Genomic DNA, 23,503 nt, shown 5'->3' on the forward strand with positions numbered 1-23,503 from the left:
CTTCAAACAACTTAATGAAAATCTTAAACAGTTGAATGAAAAACAAGACAACCTAAATGAACAGAACAAACAACTTAGTGAACAGATTACAGCCGTTGCCGTGCAATGTCGCGATACTAAACAACAATTACGTGAGGAAATTAGATCTGTTGCTCAAGAATTAAGTAGTACACATGCAGCCACAACTAAATTACTTAGAGATTAAATTAGTGCAGTCGCAAAACAATGCTCTGAAAACGCAACACAGTTACGCGACGAGTTTAAATTAATGTCAGCAGAACTTTCACACGTGCTGGATGCAAAAGTAGACGCGAAATTTGACCAACAGAACAGCCAAATTGACGAACGTTTTAATCACCACTTACAAAGCAGTGAAACGCGTTATCGTAAATTTATACAGGAACAGAATAAAGTAAAGCAACAATTGCTGCACAGAGACAGGAAGATAAGCGTAAATTATTTACGAAAGCAAAAACATACGTAGACAACAATATTGCTACAATATCGGACGAAATCAAACAGTTGAACACCGAATTGCATGATGAAATCTCCGATCTTCAAGCAAAAACAGACACACACACATTAGACTTTCAGACAATGACCAACAGACTTGAAAAGTTGGAACTAATACGGGATCCCGATGCCATCAAAGCAGACGTTAAAAAATTGATCGCAACCACACGTAAAATACAAAAACAAATTAATGCTTGTGATAATAAAAACGATGATCAGGTAAAAGTACTGACTGAAAAATATGATGAATTGGCCAGTCGTATTGACGTTATCGAAAGTAATAATGACACCAAATCAGACGATACGTCACCAGTTTCGTTTAATCAAACACCCGAATTCCAAAATTTACAGCAGACTATCAGTGAGATAGGTTCGTCCAATAATACATTACGTAGAAAATTATCATCTTTACAGCACGAAGTGACGGAGATGAAAAATATTTCAGCCTTTAACACGTCACAGCATACGCCACTTTGCGAACATTTGTCAGACTCACACAGCCAGTATAATTTAGGTAATTGACAGAGAGCACGTGACTTAAATTCCGAACGGTCATAGACAAACAGATTATCATACAATCCTGAACCTGTTCAGACGTACAGAGACGATAATTTTGATTACAAGCACTTTCTATCACTGAGAAAATTTAAAGTATTTAAAAGTGACAGAACACAGATTCACCCCTTGGATTGGATACAACAATTTAGCTTTGCTTTTCCACCGACTTGGCCCGTAACACAGAAACTTGAATTTATTTGTAGTTTTCTGGAAGGTGAACCAGCAAGTTGTATGAGACCGATCGCGAGACAATGCTATTCGGTAGAAGAATTTCAGAATGCTTTTCTGTCAGCGTATTGGTCGAAGACGACACAGTGCAGAATCAAGGATCAATTAATTAGTTTACCGAATTATGAGAACTCAAATTTTTCCACTGTCATGCAATTTTTTGAACACATGGTCCAACAAAACCACTACTTAAGTGAGCCATACAGTGAATCTGCACTCATTCAATTATGTATTTCTAAATTACCACGATCATTAAGAGTATCACTTTTAACAGGTCAGCAGAAAGAAAATATTTCGGCATTCAGAGATCTGTTACAGCTTTTGGAAGTTCAGCAATCAGATTATTCCTTCATAAACAAAAATTTTTCATATAATAACCAAGGTCAACAAGCATACAGCAATTACGATCAGCCACGCTATTTCAGTAGCAAAGGTAATAGACGCTTCAGGAACGACAACCACCAGAACTTTAATAACAGACAAAATTTTAATTATCAGTATCGTCAAAATTATCAGCAACAGGAACCACATTTTGGTAACAATAGAGGTTTTTCCCAACAACAGCAACAAAACCAACCAGTTAGCATACCTAACCAACAATGTAATGTGCAAGGTCAACCAAGCTTTAATGTTTCGCCACCTGCACATATAGAATCGGCTCCGCCAAATAGTAACGCACAGCAACAAAGAAATAACTACGTACAGAAAACACACCATTTCAACTCATATCGCAATGCACCGTATAGAAATGACTATCATGACAGACGTAAAAGTAATGAGTACAATTTTCAGCGTACGTTTAATAACAGTCGGTCTTACAAGCAACGAAATCATCCGCAACAACAGATTATCATGAACGAACCAGACAGTAGATATCATCCCGAACGTAATACGTCAGGAAGAAATAACAGAACAGTACAAATAGTCGAAATGCCGCAGCATCCTCCCGCAAATAATAGCACGTCAGAAAGAATTTGACTAGATACAGTACAGATTGCATCTTCCAGCAACGTAAGCCATACTTTTGACACACAGAATCTTGTTCACGAAAATGTTATTAGTTTTGACGACATCCGATACACACTTTTGCATGAAAGACAGAATCACAACGTATGTAGACGACATTCTTATTGCAGAAGCTAACTGGTCTGAACACAATCTGATTCTTGAACAACTGTTACGAACTTTTCGTGCACAAGGACTCACAGTTAATCTTAGCAAATCGCACTTTGGCAAAACTTCTTTAAAATTTCTTGGACATGTAATTACAGCAGAAGGCATTGCGCCTGACCCGGAAAAACTTCAAGCCTTACGTGACATTACTGTACCTACGACGAAGAAACAACAGCTTTTTGGGTTTAATTTACTTTTTTCGTAAATTTATTCATTACTCTGCTTTAGACACCCCTAGATTATGTCACTTTTTGGTCCTGGGATAGCCAACCACATTCTGAATTTGTGAACTTGAAAGAAGCCTTGTTGAATGCACGACTTTTATCACACCCACATCTTACTAGAAATTTTTCCATTGCCACCGACAGATCTAACACCGCTTTAGGCGTACACATTTTTCAGGAAATTGAAGAAGATGGTACTACAGTAAGTAAAAATATCACCTTTATGAGTCGCATTCTGTCACCTACTGAACTCAATTATTCTGTCACAGAACTTGAAACATTATGTGTTGTATGGGCATTTACGAGATTTCGGCATTTTCTTTATGGAAGACATACGACCGTTTACACAGATCATAGAGCTATACAGTTTTTACTTTCCGCTAAATTTACACACGACAGATTAAGCAGATGGAAACTTTATTTACAGGAATTTAATTTTACAATTGTTCACATTCCCGGTACACAAAATATTGTAGCAGACGCACTATCCCGTTCCCTCAGCAACAATCAGCAAGACATCGCAACCAACTGCTGCAAAGCAAATTTCAGCGTCATGTATATTTAACAAGTTGCATTTGAAAATTTCATTTCGTCGTCATTACGAGACGCAGCACAAGAGCAGAGTAAAGACAACGTATGGAAAGAAATTAAACACCTTTGGCAAGATAGGAATAATGTTACCATTACACTGTATGCAATAATATTCTGTTTCACCGCTCTTACCCTGACAGCAACAATTGGTTATTATGTATTCCTGACGAGCTTGTTAACAAATTAATTTGGTATACTCATTTAAGTTACGCACATTACGGAGCCAGAAAATGTTTTCTTATATTGAGACAGAACTGTTATTTTGCCAATATGGAGAAACGTATTCGACGAGTTTTGGCGTCATGTAAAATCTGCCAGAAATCTAAGTCAGACACGACTTCACATATTCCTCCATTACATCCCATTGTACCTGTTAAATTGAGACACATAGCCGCTGTAGACATTTTTGGTCCTATTCCCAGAACTAATAGAGGTTTTTGCTACATCTTTGTCGCTGTTGAACTCACTTCGAAATTTGTTACCTTCACTCCGTTACGCAAAGCTACTGCTTTATCTGTTTCGAAAGCATTTGTAAAATATTTTCTATTTCATGTAGGGTATGTATGGAAAGTAATTACTGACAATGGACCACAGTTTCGATCTGCTATATGGACACGTATGTTACGAACAAGAAACATTTCTCCGATCTATATATCCAGGTATCACGCTTCTTCGAACCCTTGTGAACGACTAATGAAAGAAATTGGTAAACTATGTAGAATATACTGCCATAAAAAACAAATTGATTGGGACACACACATACTCTCATTCAAGGATGTAATTAATTCCATACCAAATGAATCTACTATGCTATCTCCGACTGTTATACTGAAAAATGTTGAACCACCTAACAAAATTAAAGAATTAGTATCCTTTCCTACATCTCGTCGACTACGACACCATGAAACAATTGACGTTGCGCTGAACAACATCAAGCGTGCCGCAGAGCGCCGGAGAAGACAGCAAAAACAGGTTTCTACACGCCGTGACTTTCACATTGGGCAGAAGATAGTAGTACACACGTTATTTATCCAACAGAGGAAAGAGTAGATGTAGTAAATTTGAGCTTCTATACGCAGGTCCATATCGAATTCGCAGCATTCCTCACCCCAATTTAGTACACGTCGAAACTCTGAGAACCAGAAAAAGTAAAGGCAATCACCATGTCTCCAATATTAAACCCTTTATTGAATGAACATACTTTATGATTTATCACACTGTAATGCCATTTCCTGATTTTTATATGACCACTTATGCAATTATATTTGTATGAATACTTACTGATGATTATCGTATTTTTTTTTTTCTTGGCAAGTGCCCGGCAAGATAAGGTTAGCAGGTCGCTTTTCTTGTCGTTACACGTCAGACCGTGCACATTTTTCCAGGTAAACTTACACGTATTATGACCACTTCAGCAATTATATTTATGTGACTACTTACTGATGATTATCATATTATTTCTTGGCAAGTGCCCGGCAAGGTAAGGTTAGCAGGTCGCTTTTCTTGTCGTTACACATCAGACCGTGCACATTTTTTCAGATAAACTTACATATTTTATGACCAATTATGCAATTCTATCTGTTGTTTGTTGTGGTCTTCAGTCCTGAGACTGGTTTGATACAGCTCTCCATGCTACTCTATCATGTGCAAGCTTTTTCATCTCCCAGTACCTACTGCAACCTACATCCTTCTGAATCTGCTTAGTGTATTCATCTCTTGGTCTCCCTCTACGATTTTTACCCTCCACGCTGCCCTCCAATACTAAATTGGTGATCCCTTGATGCCTCAGAACATGTCCTACCAACCGATCCCTTCTTCTGGTCAAGTTGTGCCACAAACTTCTCTTCTCCCCAATCCTATTCAATACTTCCTCATTAGTTATGTGATCTACCCATCTAATCTTCAGCATTCTTCTGTAGCACCACATTTCGAAAGCTTCTATTCTCTTCTTGTCCAAACTATTTATCGTCCATGTTTCACTTCCATACAAGGCTACACTCCATACGAATACTTTCAGAAATGACTTCCTGACACATAAATCAATACTGGATGTTAACAAATTTCTCTTCTTCAGAAACGCTTTCCTTGCCATTGCCAGCCTACATTTTATATCCTCTCTACTTCGACCATCATCAGTTATTTTGCTCCCCAAATAGCAAAACTCCTTTACTACTTTAAGTGCCTCATTTCCTAATCTAATTCCCTCAGCATCACCCGACTTATTTAGACTACATTCCATTATCCTTGTTTTGCTTTTGTTGATGTTCATCTTATATCATCCTTTCAAGATACTGTCCATTCCATTCAACTGCTCTTCCAAGTCCTTTGCTGTCTCTGACAGAATTACAATGCCATCGGCGAACCTCAAAGTTTTTATTTCTTCTCCATGAATTTTAATACCTACTCCGAATTTTTCTTTTGTTTCCTTTACTGCTTGCTCAATATACAGATTGAACAACATCGGGGAGAGGCTGCAACCCTGTCTTACTCCCTTCCCAACCACTGCTTCCCTTTCATGTCCCTCGACTCTTATAACTGCCATCTGGTTTCTATACAAATTGTAAATAGCCTTTCGCTCCCTGTATTTTACCCCTGCCACCTTTAGAATTTGAAAGAGAGTATTCCAGTCAACATTGTCAAAAGCTTTCTCTAAGTCTACAAATGCTAGAAACGTAGGTTTGCCTTTCCTTAATCTTTCTTCTAAGATAAGTCGTAAGGTCAGTATTGCCTCACGTGTTCCAGTGTTTCTACGGAATCCAAACTGATCTTCCCCGAGGTTGGCTTCTACTAGTTTTTCCATTCGTCTGTAAAGAATTCGTGTTAGTATTTTGCAGCTGTGACTTATTAAGCTGATAGTTCGGTAATTTTCACATCTGTCAACACCTGCTTTCTTTGGGATTGGAATTATTATATTCTTCTTGAAGTCTGAGGGTATTTCGCCTGTTTCATACATCTTGCTCACCAGATGGTAGAGTTTTGTCAGGACTGGCTCTCCCACGGCCGTCAGTAGTTCCACTGGAATATTGTCTACTCCGGGGGCCTTGTTTCGACTCAGGTCTTTCAGTGCTCTGTCAAACTCTTCACGCAGTATCATATCTCCCATTTCATCTTCATCTACATCCTCTTCCATTTCCATAATATTGTCCTCAAGTACATCGCCCTTGTATAGACCCTCTATATACTCCTTCCACCTTTCTGCTTTCCCTTCTTTGCTTAGAACTGGGTTTCCATCTGAGTTCTTGATATTCATACAAGTCGTTCTCTTATCTCCAAAGGTCTCTTTAATTTTCCTGTAGGCGGTATCTATCTTACCCCTAGTGAGATAGGCCTCTATATCCTTACATTTGTCCTCTAGCCATCCCTGCTTAGCCATTTTGCACTTCCTGTCGATCTCATTTTTGATACGTTTGTATTCCTTTTTGCCTGTTTCACTTACTGCATTTTTATATTTTCTCCTTTCATCAATTAAATTCAATATTTCTTCTGTTACCCAAGGATTTCTACTAGCCCTCGTCTTTTTACCTACTTGATCCTCTGCTGCTGTCACTACTTCATCCCTCAAAGCTACCCATTCTTCTTCTACTGTATTTATTTCCCCCATTCCTGTCAATTGCTCCCTTATGCTCTCCCTGAATCTCTGTACAACCTCTGGTTCTTTTAGTTTATCCAGGTCCCATCTCCTTAAATTCCCACCTTTTTGCAGTTTCTTCAGTTTTAATCTACAGGTCATAACCAATAGATTGTGGTCAGAGTCCACATCTGCCCCTGGAAATGTCTTACAATTTAAAACCTGGTTCCTAAATCTCTGTCTTACCATTATATAATCTATCTGATACCTTTTAGTATCTCCAGGGTTCTTCCATGTATACAACCTTCTTTCATGATTCTTAAACCAAGTGTTAGTTATGATTATGTTGTGCTCTGTGCAAAATTCTACCAGGCGGCTTCCTCTTTCATTTCTGTCCCCCAATCCATATTCACCTACTATGTTTCCTTCTCTCCCTTTTCCTACACTCGAATTCCAGTCACCCATGACTATTAAATTTTCGTCTCCCTTCACAATCTGAATAATTTCTTTTATTTCATCATACATTTCTTCAATTTCTTCGTCATCTGCGGAGCTAGTTGGCATATAAACTTGTACTACTGTAGTAGGTGTGGGCTTCGTATCTATCTTGGCCACAATAATGCGTTCACTATGCTGTTTGTAGTAGCTTACCCGCATTCCTATTTTCCTATTCATTATTAAACCTACTCCTGCATTACCCCTATTTGATTTTGTGTTTATAACCCTGTAGTCACCTGACCAGAAGTCTTGTTCCTCCTGCCACCGAACTTCACTAATTCCCACTATCTAGTAACATATTAATTTTATCAAATTCTTTCTCCATTAAAGTCTTCAACGCTCGCCTCTATCAACTACACAACATACAAGCTGCACACAAAGAAAGTCATTTGTTGTCGTTATATATCAGACCATGCACATTTTCCATTTTTCGTGTATGTATAATTGTTTTCCTGTTTTGTTTGTATGCACTACGAAATCTTTAAGATATAACAAACACCAGTTGACTTTGACATTTTCCCTTATGATATCTCAACATCGGGACTATTTTACATTTTTTACTACTACATTATGATACTCTATGTACATTTTTTGCACTTGAAAACTGTTTATGTTTTTGATATAATACGTTTTCTGTTATGCTATGCTGTATGCTTAATTATATCACTAGAAACAAGTTTTTATTTAATGGGTATATGATTTAAATGCAAGATATTAATCCTTATTCATCATTTTCAGAAAGAAATAATGTGTAAGAGAAATAAATTAAACAAACCACAGTAGATTACTATGAAATGGGAATTTCACCTTCGGAATGAACGAAAGAAGATGCAATACCTCGTCATGAAGAGTAAATGGATCAGAATTAACAAGTATTAACAAGAATATACTATACACATCGTATGTTAGCAGTCTTAACTAATTTTTTTCTTTCAGAATACGAAGCGATTGATGCAGGCTGTCAGACAGAACTACACATCTTAAGTTTTAGTGATGAAATATGCTAGAAATAAAAAACTCTATACTATGAATAGTTATATGATGTAATGGTAATATGAATAATGAATAATGAAGTGTCTTTTTGCAGATGATAATAAATGATGATGATTAGTTATATGAAGAATATGCTAATATGAATAATGAAGTTTTTCTTTGCAGGTGATGATAGTGATGAATTTTATATGGCCACTTAACGCACCACTTTTAAGTTTTTCTTTGCAGATGAGTATAATGATGAAGTTTATATATTAGTTAAGAGATGCTATGTAGTTATTTAAGTATTTGTTGCAGTTCGTTTTGACAGTATGTCCTATGTCGCATGGTATAATGACTGAATGTTTTGGAAAGGACAGCTAGAGTACATACATATTGAGTACACGTTTCACTACCTGTTAATTCGAAGTTCACTACTTTTCAGCATAATATGCGTTTCTTCTTTCAGCTTAATAATCCATTTTGTATTTTTCCAGGTGAAGCTATTCATGAAATTAATGTGCTATAAGCAGCTAGTCATTAAACCTGTTCTAGTACTTGCATTTTTTTACCTATTTGTGTGTGTCATTCAAGAATGTGATCAAATATACTCCACTAGTTTCATAACCTTGCTACAGCTGACTCATGACGAATGATGTTACTAATCGTTATTTACAGCAATAAGTCAAAAGCAAATATTTTCATGCCCCAGCAATTAATTATCGATCCCAACGCAATGCATTGCTAGCACAAAAAAAATGTATTACCAGTCCCAAATAATGCTACCAGTTTGAGAGAGTTCTGAGTAATACTGAATGATGTTTTCTAACCACAGACCTTGAGTAATAGTTACAGTGTGTTACCTTTTAAATATGTCCTATGTCACTTGAACGATGAGTTCTGAGTAATACTGAATGATGTTTTCTAACCACAGACCTTGAGTAATAGTTACAGTGTGTTACATTTTAAATATGTCCTATGTCACTTGAATGATGAGTTCTGAGTAATACTGAATGATGTTTTGTAACAATGTATAGATGCTATGCCAATAATTTCTGTAAGTAATATTTTTGTTATACTCTATAAATGCTATGCCAATAATTAACTCTCATTTTGAATGATGACTTCTGAATAATGCATAAGAAATGGTTTGTAACTGGCCAATGAGTGCCAGTAACTACCGGAATCAGATGAGTGATGAAAAAACTTTTGTAATATTCAGTACTTGCTATATGTTTAGTAACTGGCCAATGAATGCCACTGTTTCTTATATTTTAAATTTCTCTTATGTCACTTACATGCTATTATATATGAATACCAGTAGCTTGATGCTACACTCATTTGCTCCTGTTTTGAATAATAACTTCTGAATAATGCATAATAAATTGTTTGTAACTGGCCAATGAGTGCCAATAATTACCGCAATCAGATGAGTGATGAAAAATGTTTTGTAATTTCAGTACTTGCTATATGTTTAGTAACTGGCCAATGAATGCCACTGTTTCTTATATTTTAAATTTGTCTTATGTCACTTACATGCTATTAAATATGAATACCAGTAGCTTGATGCTACACTCCTTAGCTCCTGTTTTGAATGATGACTTCTGATGGTTTGTAACTGACCAATGAGTGCCAATGTTCACTGTAATCAGATGACTTATGAACATTATTCTGTAATACTTCATACATAGTACAGAAATGTTTAGTAACTAGGCAATGAGTGCCACCAATTACTCAAATCGGTGTAATTCTCAATGATGACTAGCATAAGACTTAATGTCCTTCACCTTCTGACCTAATTACCAGAAATTACTGCAATATCCGTTTGTCCTGTCCATCCTTATGATCATGGAGCACCATATTTGGTTTTTGCACTAATTCAACGTTGGTGAAAGAGTGTGGTGTTGACACATCATGCTGTCCACCACCTTGAACAATGGAGATGTTATTATCGTCCCACTGTTTGGTGTACCTAACGTACTACCAAAATGATAACATTGAATATTAATAGGACATTTCAGTGTGTAACGTCTATTAGCAAAAGACATATTATGTAGTAAAGAGAAAACATTGTGTATCATGTTTTGTTATTGTATGGAATTATGTACTTTTTTAATTATTTATTTTAGATAATATCTGTGTCGGTGAGTACTGAAACCGCCACAGACGATAAATATCAAACAAAGATGAGAATGTGTGACTAGTATAAATAATACAGCACGAACATTAATTTCTCTGTCTTCGTCTTGGAGTTACGGGAGTAGGATAGCCTGTGACGTTGTATTGTATGCTAGCGTAGCCTTCTTTTGTCAAGATTGAGAGATGTACGCCATTACGTATGAAACGTCCCCTTTGAACAATTATACAAGACTGTGCTTAAACTGACACACAATATTTTGTTAGTGCAACGCAATCTGACTTTCAAAATTCCCTACAAAAGAATGGCCCTGACTAACATTAAACTATACCTTTCATAAATCACTTACCTCACAAAAATCTTCGCTGCTCAAGCTACTGCAATACAGCGAGCGCCACTACTGCCAGCTAAATAAAAGATTCAAACTATGGAAGGCACTAACTACTGATAGGGATAGTTAGCAAATGAAAGATATTAATAGAGAAAAAACAATGTATTTACCTTGATATCATATATAAATATAGCAGTTCATGACAAATTTCAAAACTCTGCCATCTCTCTCCCCACATCCACCACTGCTGGCAGTTCACCTCCAACTGCGCAACGCTACGCGCTGTTCACAGCCAGCTGCCTAACACTACAATGGCGAGTATTACAACAATGCAAAGCAGCCACAGACTGAACACAGCACAGCCAGTGATTTTCATACAGAGGTGGCGTTACCAATAAAGAAACCTAAACAGCCTTCTTACATAGCCCCCATGCTCCCCACAAAAAATTTTACAAATTGGATTGGGCAGTGGCCAATACAGATTTAAAAAATTTTTCATAATTACAATAACAAAGAAATCAAATGCACAAACTTATTGATACAATGTTGGTCAAAAGCTCAAATTTTCTCACAGTCCATAAAGACAGTCTTGATCGTTCATTACGGTAAAATAGTAGTGATTTTCTAAAAGTCTGAGCAGTAGAAGAAAATGCACACGGAAGTAGTGGATTTCCATGCAGTCTTGAAGAAGTAGTGTTGTCCTTCCAACGGAAAGACAGTGCTGACTCTTGACATGCATACAGGTAATGGACCACAACAGAGCAAACCCACAGCAGAGTCAGTCGAAATTTTGAAGAGTATTGGTAGGTAGGTCATCACAGAGCAGACCCACTGTAGTCCTGGTAGAGATTACGGTATTGGTGGGCCACCAGAGGTGCAGACCCACTGTAGTCCTTGTAGAGACGGCCAGCAGCCATCTGTTGCGACTGTGCAGGTGCACAATCACCATTGAAGAGTCTTGCGGATAATATAGCAAGTCCATAACCACTTGTGCACTCACAAAGTTTTTGGAATTGTCCTTAGAACCAGCAATGCTGTTATCCAGTCCCTTGCAGAATTATTAACACACGTGCAAACACTAACAGTCCCTACTTCTCACAGATTGTCCATATACTATGACCAACAGAAACGTGTGCAGTGAAATGGAACTGACAAGTTACTTAATTTGATGACCTGGCGTTAATTACAATTTTATAACATAAGAATACAATTACAAAGGTACAAAATGCAGATAACATTTGTAGTAAAACAGGCTTTACAAAAGAATAGAAATAGACATATACATCAGTGTTACAGGAATTATGACATGAGTACATACATAAAAGATCAGAATAACTTTCGAAACATCAACTTCACACATGAGCATTAAAACAAAACAGAATAAATAATGTCTAAACATCTTTACAAGATAAATAACATTGTATTTGAAAAATTCTACAACATAAATCTTATTAGCTAAACACTTTAAGACAGGAAAAAGACAAATACACAAGGGTACACAAACACATAGTGGGATAACACCAACAGGAAAGGACAGGGTTCGTTTTCAGTGTAACATGTGGTACTGCAGTCCAACCCAAAACTTCATATATCTTTCCTCCTATTTCATCCTTTGTTTCCACCAAAAAATTTTATCTAAGCATGCTTTCTGTATTTATATGTTCACACATTTCTTACCTCAACATTTATTTCCAAGAAAATCCTACCTAAACCTGTTTTCTGTACTTTTTTTCGTATAACTTCTCAATGCATTTCTTCCAATTCATCGCAACTCATTCTCTTAGAGGCTACCCCCTCTTAAGCTAACTTAAATCTACTGAGCTCAGATGCTAAACTAAGGGACGAGGCAATGCAGCAGCACAAAATAAGTAACACAAACAGCAATGATCAAAAAAATGGAAAATTGCAAAGCAAGCTACAGTAAATCTAAATTACCAAGCAATGCAACATTGCAACTAATATGAGCCAATGTGCAGCAACAAGAAAAATAAATCAGTAGTAAACTGGCTTAGCACAGTAACACAAAGTCAAATTCAGTAACACTATGCCTGGCAAACAGCAGTAACTTACCCATATACCTAAACATGACATAGCTCAAGCAGAAAAAATATTACAGTAAAAACAACAATGCAGATAAGGGAAATGTATATTCACATCTTAATGTCTATGTAATTAAAGTGGTGCACCACAAATTATTCTACAAAAGAAATTACCAAGTACTTGAAAAGAAAATTATAGATGCAGTTACTGTTATTAGTCCCTTCTTATTGTTCTCTCCATTCCAAGAGCTCCTTTTTCGAAGAATGTGGATCAGAAAATACTTATTTAATAAATCTGTTGACAGAAAGTGTTCACATTAGCAGATGCATTTAACACAGTAAAGGATGGCAGCCAAAAACAGTTGCAGTGTAGAATTTTTTTATTAAAATTCTTGACCAAGGTTTCGGTACATATAAATATACCTTCATCAGAAGTACATTTCCTGAATAGAAAGACACATTCATTAGAAAAGCCATATCAACGAAAGCGAGAAACAGAAGCTTAAATAACGGTGAAATTGCTAAAGTAATACAGGCACACAATCTTTAGTACTTACTAAAATTACATCATGCACTGGAGAATAATGAAACAATTACGCCAAAAGGCGTCGTCAGTAATTAAAATATCATCTCCATTTGTACAACATGTGTAATGGGTACAGGATCAAAGCGAACAGTTTAACAATGTTACTTCGCCTATGAACTGTTGAGACACGAGTGTGAAGGCACTAAGGTAGATTGTTTCGCCGAGAGAGGGCACTTGCATGTGCCAGACTCGCGCATATTACAGTCCATAAATACATACATAAGCGCATCACAATTATTAAAGGTTGTGTTAATTCAAACTTTGTCTTAATAAATAAAGCGTATCACGCCAATTGAAGACATTTATGTAAACTAGAAATATAGAACCAAATTTACCTGTGTCCTAGTGTCAAACGGATAAAGCTTGCGCTTGGAACATCTAACGAGAGAGGGCACTACTGTAATGCGCGAGAGTCTCGCGTAACGTAGGCAGTGAAATACATACTAGCGAAACAACCAAAATGTTATAATAAAACGAAACCATCTGTCTGTATGAATAAAACATAGTAGTCATTTAACCACACATACACATTGAAATTCATAATTAACAAACATCACAATATGTAGATCCCAACAAGATAGGAAAAGCGCATTTCACCGGCATCAACAAGCAAGAAAATAACTCCTAGTCAGCCAGACTATATTACATTAAGGCAATGAGGGGTTTGAAACTGTCTAAAAAATTTTTGTTTCGAAGCTGCACCTGTTCATTAAGAACAAAACCATCTTTTAGAGACAGATGCTTGAAAATCTCTAATTCTTCGAGCAAGTCTAGTTTGTCACCTTTATCAGCTTCATGAAGCAGCTCTACGTCGTCCAGTTCTCTTGGCGTGTGCTGTAAGAGCCATAGATGTTCAGCAAAGGTGGAATTATATACGTTTTCCCCATTTTTACCTAACTTGTGTTCTTTATACCTAACTTTAATGGGTCTACCTGTCTGCCCTATGTAATAGTTTGGGCAGTCGTTACAAGTAATTTTGTATACACCGGACTTAGTGCTGAGTTCTTCTCGTGCTCCAATATTATGAATTACTCTACGTTTGAGGCTATTATTTACGGAAAAAGCAACTCTATAACCGTATTGTTTCTGTAAAAGTCTTTTAATCTTATATGAAACGTTCCCTAAAAATGGAATAGAAATAAAGTTATTACTCTCATAGTTTTTTGTCCTGTTATCTCCTAAAGTAGAAAATTTTACAGCTGTTTTTTTCTTAGCAATTTGGTCAATTAATTTAGGGTCGTATCCATTGTTGGTGGCTATTGATTTTAATAAAAATATTTCATTTTCAAAACAATTCTGTGCTAAGGGTGTGCTCACAGCGCGATGAACTGCAGAATGAAAAAAGGCGATCTTGTGAGTTTGAGGATGACAGGAATCTGCTGGAATAATATTATCAGAAAAAGTTTCTTTACGGAAAATGTCGAACCTAATGGTGTTACCCGATAACTTAAGTCTCAAATCAAGAAAATTGAGTTCTCTCTCGTTATTTTGTATCTCTTTTGTAAATTTCATTTTCTCGTGGAAACTGTTGAAAACATGAGACAGTTGTTGTAGATCTTGGTCACAACCTTGAAATAGTATGAGTATATCATCAACATAACGAGCATAAAAAGAAATCTTATTGCCTAACGTAGGGTTGTTTTTGAAGAAATTTTCTTCTAGTGCATTCATAAAGATGTCAGCAAAGATGCCAGCTAACGGGCAACCCATGGCTAAGCCGAATGGTTGCTCATACATTTTACCATTAAACTGAAAGTAATTGTAATCTAGTACAACCTGCAGTAGTGACATAAGTTCCGACAACTGTAGCTCACTTAAAGTTTTATGTTGTCGAATGTTACCTTCAATAATCTTAAGAGTGATATCCACTGGAACATTAGTGTATAAACTTACGACGTCAAAAGAAACCAAACGAGAGGAAGAAGTAATCTCTATTGATTTTAGCTTGTTTATTACCTCAGCACTATTTTTAACAGAGTAATTGTTTTCAAAAACAAAGGCTTCTTTAATTTTAGTGTGTAAAAATCTCGCTAATTTGTGATGTGGGCTCTTTATTCCATTAACAATGGGACGAACTGTGTGTTGACTTTTGTGTACCTTAAACTGACTTCTAAGCGTAGGTGCTCTAGGGTTCATGTTAATTAAGGTTTTCTTTTGAAACTCTTTCATAAGATGTTTACTTCTCCTTAACGTATCTCTAATTTGCTTTTGTAATGTAGGGGTATGATCCTGCTCAATTTCAAATATACCATTTTCTTCGAAAAAAGCCAAAGTTTTAGCAATGTATTCACTTTTATAGGCTACAACAAGCGAATTTCCTTTGTCTGAATTTAGTGATGAGAGCCTCATTATTTTTTAATTTACGGTTAATACTCGTAATAATGTTACCACCTCTCTGTTTTAAATCGCTGTTTTTTACCGACTTGACCTCTCTTTCTATAATTGCGCTACATTCATGAGCTATCCTATTTTGTTGGGATTTTTCAGTTTTTACGGAGTCAAGACCAACTTTAAGGTCAACAATAAAATTATCTATCACTTTAGGATCGTTAATATCAGGCATGAAATTGTATTTAAAACCTATCGCTAGCATGGCGCTTTCTTGAGGGGTAAAGCTTATAGAAGGCTTCTATAAGCAAACTCCTATAAGCTTTACCCCTCAAGAAAGCGCCATGCTAGCGAGAGGTTTTAAATACAATTTCATGCCTGATATTAACGATCCTAAAGTGATAGATAATTTTATTGTTGACCTTAAAGTTGGTCTTGACTCCGTAAAAACTGAAAAATCCCAACAAAATAGGATAGCTCATGAATGTAGCGCAATTATAGAAAGAGAGGTCAAGTCGGTAAAAAACAGCGATTTAAAACAGAGAGGTGGTAACATTATTACTAGTATTAACCGTAAATTAAAAAATAATGAGGCTCTCATCACTAAATCAGACAAAGGAAATTCGCTTGTTGTAGCCTATAAAAGTGAATACATTGCTAAAACTTTGGCTTTTTTCGAAGAAAATGGTATATTTGAAATTGAGCAGGATCATACCCCTACATTGCAAAAGCAAATTAGAGATACGTTAAGGAGAAGTAAACATCTTATGAAAGAGTTTCAAAAGAAAACCTTAATTAACATGAACCCTAGAGCACCTACGCTTAGAAGTCAGTTTAAGGTACACAAAAGTCAACACACAGTTCGTCCCATTGTTAATGGAATAAAGAGCCCACATCACAAATTAGCGAGATTTTTACACACTAAAATTAAAGAAGCCTTTGTTTTTGAAAACAATTACTCTGTTAAAAATAGTGCTGAGGTAATAAACAAGCTAAAATCAATAGAGATTACTTCTTCCTCTCGTTTGGTTTCTTTTGACGTCGTAAGTTTATACACTAATGTTCCAGTGGATATCACTCTTAAGATTATTGAAGGTAACATTCGACAACATAAAACTTTAAGTGAGCTACAGTTGTCGGAACTTATGTCACTACTGCAGGTTGTACTAGATTACAATTACTTTCAGTTTAATGGTAAAATGTATGAGCAACCATTCGGCTTAGCCATGGGTTGCCCGTTAGCTGGCATCTTTGCTGACATCTTTATGAATGCACTAGAAGAAAATTTCTTCAAAAACAACCCTACGTTAGGCAATAAGATTTCTTTTTATGCTCGTTATGTTGATGATATACTCATACTATTTCAAGGTTGTGACCAAGATCTACAACAACTGTCTCATGTTTTCAACAGTTTCCACGAGAAAATGAAATTTACAAAAGAGATACAAAATAACGAGAGAGAACTCAATTTTCTTGATTTGAGACTTAAGTTATCGGGTAACACCATTAGGTTCGACATTTTCCGTAAAGAAACTTTTTCTGATAATATTATTCCAGCAGATTCCTGTCATCCTCAAACTCACAAGATCGCCTTTTTTCATTCTGCAGTTCATCGCGCTGTGAGCACACCCTTAGCACAGAATTGTTTTGAAAATGAAATATTTTTATTAAAATCAATAGCCACCAACAATGGATACGACCCTAAATTAATTGACCAAATTGCTAAGAAAAAAACAGCTGTAAAATTTTCTACTTTAGGAGATAACAGGACAAAAAACTATGAGAGTAATAACTTTATTTCTATTCCATTTTTAGGGAACGTTTCATATAAGATTAAAAGACTTTTACAGAAACAATACGGTTATAGAGTTGCTTTTTCCGTAAATAATAGCCTCAAACGTAGAGTAATTCATAATATTGGAGCACGAGAAGAACTCAGCACTAAGTCCGGTGTATACAAAATTACTTGTAACGACTGCCCAAACTATTACATAGGGCAGACAGGTAGACCCATTAAAGTTAGGTATAAAGAACACAAGTTAGGTAAAAATGGGGAAAACGTATATAATTCCACCTTTGCTGAACATCTATGGCTCTTACAGCACACGCCAAGAGAACTGGACGACGTAGAGCTGCTTCATGAAGCTGATAAAGGTGACAAACTAGACTTGCTCGAAGAATTAGAGATTTTCAAGCATCTGTCTCTAAAAGATGGTTTTGTTCTTAATGAACAGGTGCAGCTTCGAAACAAAAATTTTTTAGACAGTTTCAGACCCCTCATTGCCTTAATGTAATATAGTCTGGCTGACTAGGAGTTATTTTCTTGCTTGTTGATGCCGGTGAAATGCGCTTTTCCTATCTTGTTGGGATCTACATATTGTGATGTTTTTTAATTATGAATTTCAATGTGTATGTGTGGTTAAATGACTACTATGTTTTATTCATACAGACAGATGGTTTCGTTTTATTATAACATTTTGGTTGTTTCGCTAGTATGTATTTCACTGCCTACGTTACGCGAGACTCTCGCGCATTACAGTAGTGCCCTCTCTCGTTAGATGTTCCAAGCGCAAGCTTTATCCGTTTGACACTAGGACACAGGTAAATTTGGTTCTATATTTCTAGTTTACATAAATGTCTTCAATTGGCGTGATACGCTTTATTTATTAAGACAAAGTTTGAATTAACACAACCTTTAATAATTGTGATGCGCTTATGTATGTATTTATGGATTGTAATATGCGCGAGTCTGGCACATGCAAGTGCCCTCTCTCGGCGAAACAATCTACCTTAGTGCCTTCACACTCGTGTCTCAACAGTTCATAGGCGAAGTAACATTGTTAAACTGTTCGCTTTGATCCTGTACCCATTACACATGTTGTACAAATGGAGATGATATTTTAATTACTGACGACGCCTTTTGGCATAATTGTTTCATTATTCTCCAGTGCATGATGTAATTTTAGTAAGTACTAAAGATTGTGTGCCTGTATTACTTTAGCAATTTCACCGTTATTTAAGCTTCTGTTTCTCGCTTTCGTTGATATGGCTTTTCTAATGAATGTGTCTTTCTATTCAGGAAATGTACTTCTGATGAAGGTATATTTATATGTACCGAAACCTTGGTCAAGAATTTTAATAAAAAAATTCTACACTGCAACTGTTTTTGGCTGCCATCCTTTACTGTGAAGAATTTTAACAGTTGCTGCTGCAGCCATGTTTAAAATCTTGAGATGCATTTAAGTTTATTTTATAAAACCAATGCTGCAACGCAGCTGGAAACCAGATATTAAACAAAATGAGCAATCTCTTAACTACAAAGACAATAGATGTAAAATGTTTATAATCATTTCATTAGGCATTTTACTAAATATCATAAATTACGAGCTCCACAGTATGCTTTCAACAAGGAAATGTCAATAGCGAGGACAATGGCCTCCCCTTTCTTTTATTCTACCTGTGCTTCTGATGAGGCACTCACTAATGACTTGTTCTCCCGGCGTCTGACACAGCTGCGTGCCCACGACGCATTACGTGCAGGTGGTCACTTAACTTTCTTACGGAAATATTTACGACAGCAGTTTCTGCTACTGTAACAGTGTCATATACAAAATTTCACGGGTCGAGAATTTGCGTTGCAAATGTGTAGAAACAAAACCCTATAAATATAAGTGTCCAAATAAAATATTCGTCAGCATTGTGATACAGTCACGCATTTACGCACATTTCATAACTCTTAAAGTACGCTTCTTGGTTTCCAAAATACTTCTTATTCCTCATATACGGTAGCATCATCTTACTGATCATAAACATATCTCAACAGCATAGTACACATCGTCGTCATAATAATATCATAACATCTCAGTCAATTCTCAAAATCGTCGTAGCTTCCTCCAATAATTTCAAAACCTAAAAAAAGTCTCTGCTCAAGTCAATAGTGTCATCTGCCTCAAACGTACTTTAAAAATCATGATCCCATACCAAATACATCATTCAAAGCTCTCATATTATCACAATGGTTCCGAAAAAATATGAACAGTTTACAAAGTACAGACAAAATACAGTTTCATAAGTGTGAAGTTATCCAACTGTGTAATTACGTAAACATGTGTCAGTGATATAGTAAAATAAATGTTTGTCTCTCTCAGTTACATGATCAGATAGCTGTGTAATTTGTGTGTTAGAGAAATATGGTACCATTGTGTAAAGTTGTATAAGCAAATACCATATTAGCTAGGGTTCCTTGTGGTTGCCACACACATGGTACACAAAGTAAGCGTGTACCCCCCTGAGGATTAATGTAATTGTACCCTCAGGTGTTACAGGTTACAGCAATGGAATGAAATGTATCACGGAAAATTTTCTTTGTAATTCAAAAATCTTTAAAAATAAATGTTTTAAGTACAAAATTAATCACTCAAATACGTGTACTGTAGCGCTAAATGTGCGTCTTGTTGCAACATAATCTGTGTGGAAGTGTCGTAGTTATCGTCCTCCGAAAGCTAAGTTCTGCAGAAGTCAATGTACTTACCTCATAATACACAAAAGTGAAATGCTTTGCGTATAAATGTCTTAGTTATTACGCTTATTGCCGTGATGAGGAAAGTACTGTGCTGTAACGTATTGTTGTGCTACGGAAAAGGCAGTCTCATTGTAGCTATACCACAAAAGTTACTACTAAAACCTGTTTTACTTTCCAGAATAATTCAGAAAAACTGTGCAGATATAAAACAGATATAGCGCAAAAGCAACATTGTAAATTGTCACTCATTAGTAGCGTCGTGATAAAATCGTGTATCTGTCACATAAACTAATCACTCTGTCGTCTGGTATCTCACAGAAAGTACTTTAAACCCAGAATGTATTTTCAAGTAAACCAAAATGTTGCATTAAAATATCATTAGCACTACTGGTAAATGTTCTAAGTATGTGAGCCTTATAGTCGTTATGTAATCGTGCAACTAACAAGCAAGAATGTACACACACAATAACACTGTGTCGTCTGTTCACAATAACAATGCATTCGTAATTTCTGTTTCAATAAGTTCTCTTGGTTCTTGACTGGATATTTAACTTCAAACATTTTTGCATGTTAACAGATTCTAAGTCTGACAAGCATACTAGTAATGTAAAGTGAAAAGTTTTATGGCAATGACAAAGTTAAAAAGCAGATTATCTTTCAATAAACGGTTTTACATGTGAAATGTGGTGTAAACCTTTACTCTTCCTAGTACGCAGAGTTTCAACTTCAACGCAATTATCATGTGGTATACGTCGGATTCTGTAAGGTCCATTGTAAACTAGAAAGAATTTGTGACTCAAGTGATTCTTCTTATGTGACAATGAATGAGCTTTAATGAGAACTTTCTGACCAATATATAATTTTTTTGCATTTGCTTTACCGTGTAGTTCTCTCCTTTTGTCTGCTGCAGATTTTATATTTTTAAGAGCCAAATCAATTATGTCTTTGTGTCGAAGTTTACGTGTATTCGGGAAAGGTACAAGCTCTCTGATCCTGTTCGGTGGTTCTTCATTCTTCAGTACAAGAGTAGGTGGTAAAGCAGTGGAGTCGTGAGGCATTTCATTCAGCACGTTTTGAAATAAGTGTAAATAGCTGTCCCAATGCTGATGCTTCCTGTGACAATAAAGTCTGCAAAGCTTATTGATTTCTTTCATAATCCGTTCAGATGGGTTACAATGTGGTGAGTACAATGAAATAAAAACAGGTTTGATTTTATGATTCCAAAGCATGCCTGACCAAACAGCAGATCTGAATTGCGGTCCGTTATCTGAAATGACTTTACTAACGTGTCCAACTTCACGTAAGAAATTTTTAACAAAGGCGTTGGATACAGACCGTCCAGTGGCTTTACGTAACGGTGTGAAAGAAACAAATTTTGAAGTAAGTTCAACAGCGACTAGAACGTACAAAATCCATTAGATGTTCTGACAAGCGGTCCCAAGAGATCAACAGCAGCAAATTCTTTTAATTTAGAAGGAATGATAGGAAACAGCGGAGCACGATGGGAGATAGTAGATGGTTTCGCCTTTTGACAAAGTTTACAAATAGACAAGACTCTTCGAATTCTCTTTTCCATATTGTTAAAATAACAAGTCGTTCGAAGAATATGATAACATTTTCGTGGGCCAAAATGTGCGTAGCTGAAATGAATGTACCAAATGAGCTTATTAACAAAATCGTATGGAATGCAAAGTACCCATAGCTTGTCATCAACAGTGCAGCGTTTGAAGAGTATGTTGTTTCTAACCAGATAATAATGCCGAATCTGAGTGTGTGTCTTTTCATGCCATTTGCTCTTAATGTCTTTCCAAATCGGATCTTTATCTTGTTCATGAGCAATGTCCTTTAAAGATGTGGTGATGAAGTTTTCAAAGGCGACTTTCTGATTGTAAAGAATACTGAAATTTTTCTCGAGGTTGCCTTCTGTGGTACTTTTCTCAAGCCCAGCCGGTGCGCGTGACAGTGCGTCCGCAACAATGTTCTCCTTGCCGGGAATGTAGACTATTGTGAAGCGGAATTCTTGCGGAAACAATGCCCAACGTTTTAACCTGTCATGATTTAATTTTGAAGACATAAGAAATTGTAATGCACGATGATCACTGTATACTTTTACGTGCTTACCAGAAAGAAAGAAACGGAATTTGTTAAATGCCCAAACGATAGCTAAAGCTTGTAATTCAGTAACGGAATAATTTTTTTCAGATTTTGTTAGCACTCAGCTAGCAAAAGCAATGGTTTTCTGAACAGTAGTGTCATTTACTGTGGCTTCTTGAAATAAATGGGCACCAAGACCGACTTTAGAAGAATCCGTGCTAAGGCAGAAATCTTGTGACAGATCTGGATGAGCTAATATTGGCGCGTTAAGTAGCGATTCTTTCAAAGAATTGAATTCCAACTGTGCTTGTTCGTCCCAGCTCCAAATAGTATTTTTTTCAGTGAGAGAACAAAGTTTTGGTGTAACAAGAATTTGCATATTCAGAAAACGACGGTAAAAATTTACGAGACCTAGAAAACTGCGGACTTGTTTTTTTGTGGATGGAACTGGAATGGCTCTGATTGCTTCTAACTTTTCAGGATCCGGCTGAATGCCTGCAGAAGAAATAATATGTCCCAAAAACCTCACCTTTGACCTACCGAATTCAGACTTTTCCACGTTAACTGTAATTCCAGATTCTGCAAAAATACGTAACAAACTGTTGAGGATGCGATTATGTAGTTCCCATGAAGCTTCTGCTATTACAATATCGTCCACATATAAGGTGATGTGACGTTTTAAGAACTCAGGTAATATGGAATTTAGCCCGCGAATGAATGCTGCTGAAGAAATGTTCAAACCAAAGGGAAGTTTCCGAAACTGATAACAAACGCCGAAACAAAGGAAAGCTCTGTATTTTCTACATTCTGGATGAAGTTCGATCTGATAAAAGCTGGATCTGAGATCAATGGAAGACAACACTTTTACACCATTAAAATTTTGAAGAAGTTCTTCCAACGTTTGCGGCCTGTCTGTTTCAGGAATAATGATCGTATTGATTTGTCTCGAATCTAAGACAAGCCTGATCGATCCAGTTTTCTTCTCAACAACATGTAATGGATTGCTGTATGAGCTTACTGCAGGCTCAATAATGCCCTCGTCAAGCATAGATTGTATTTCTGTTCTAACACGGTCCCTATAATGTGCTGGAATTACATATGGTCTAACACAAAATTTAGTATGCTCACGAACCCGAAATTG

This window comes from Schistocerca serialis, chromosome 2 (genome assembly GCF_023864345.2).
Source record: "Schistocerca serialis cubense isolate TAMUIC-IGC-003099 chromosome 2, iqSchSeri2.2, whole genome shotgun sequence".
In the NCBI taxonomy this organism is placed as follows: Eukaryota; Metazoa; Arthropoda; class Insecta; order Orthoptera; family Acrididae; genus Schistocerca; species Schistocerca serialis.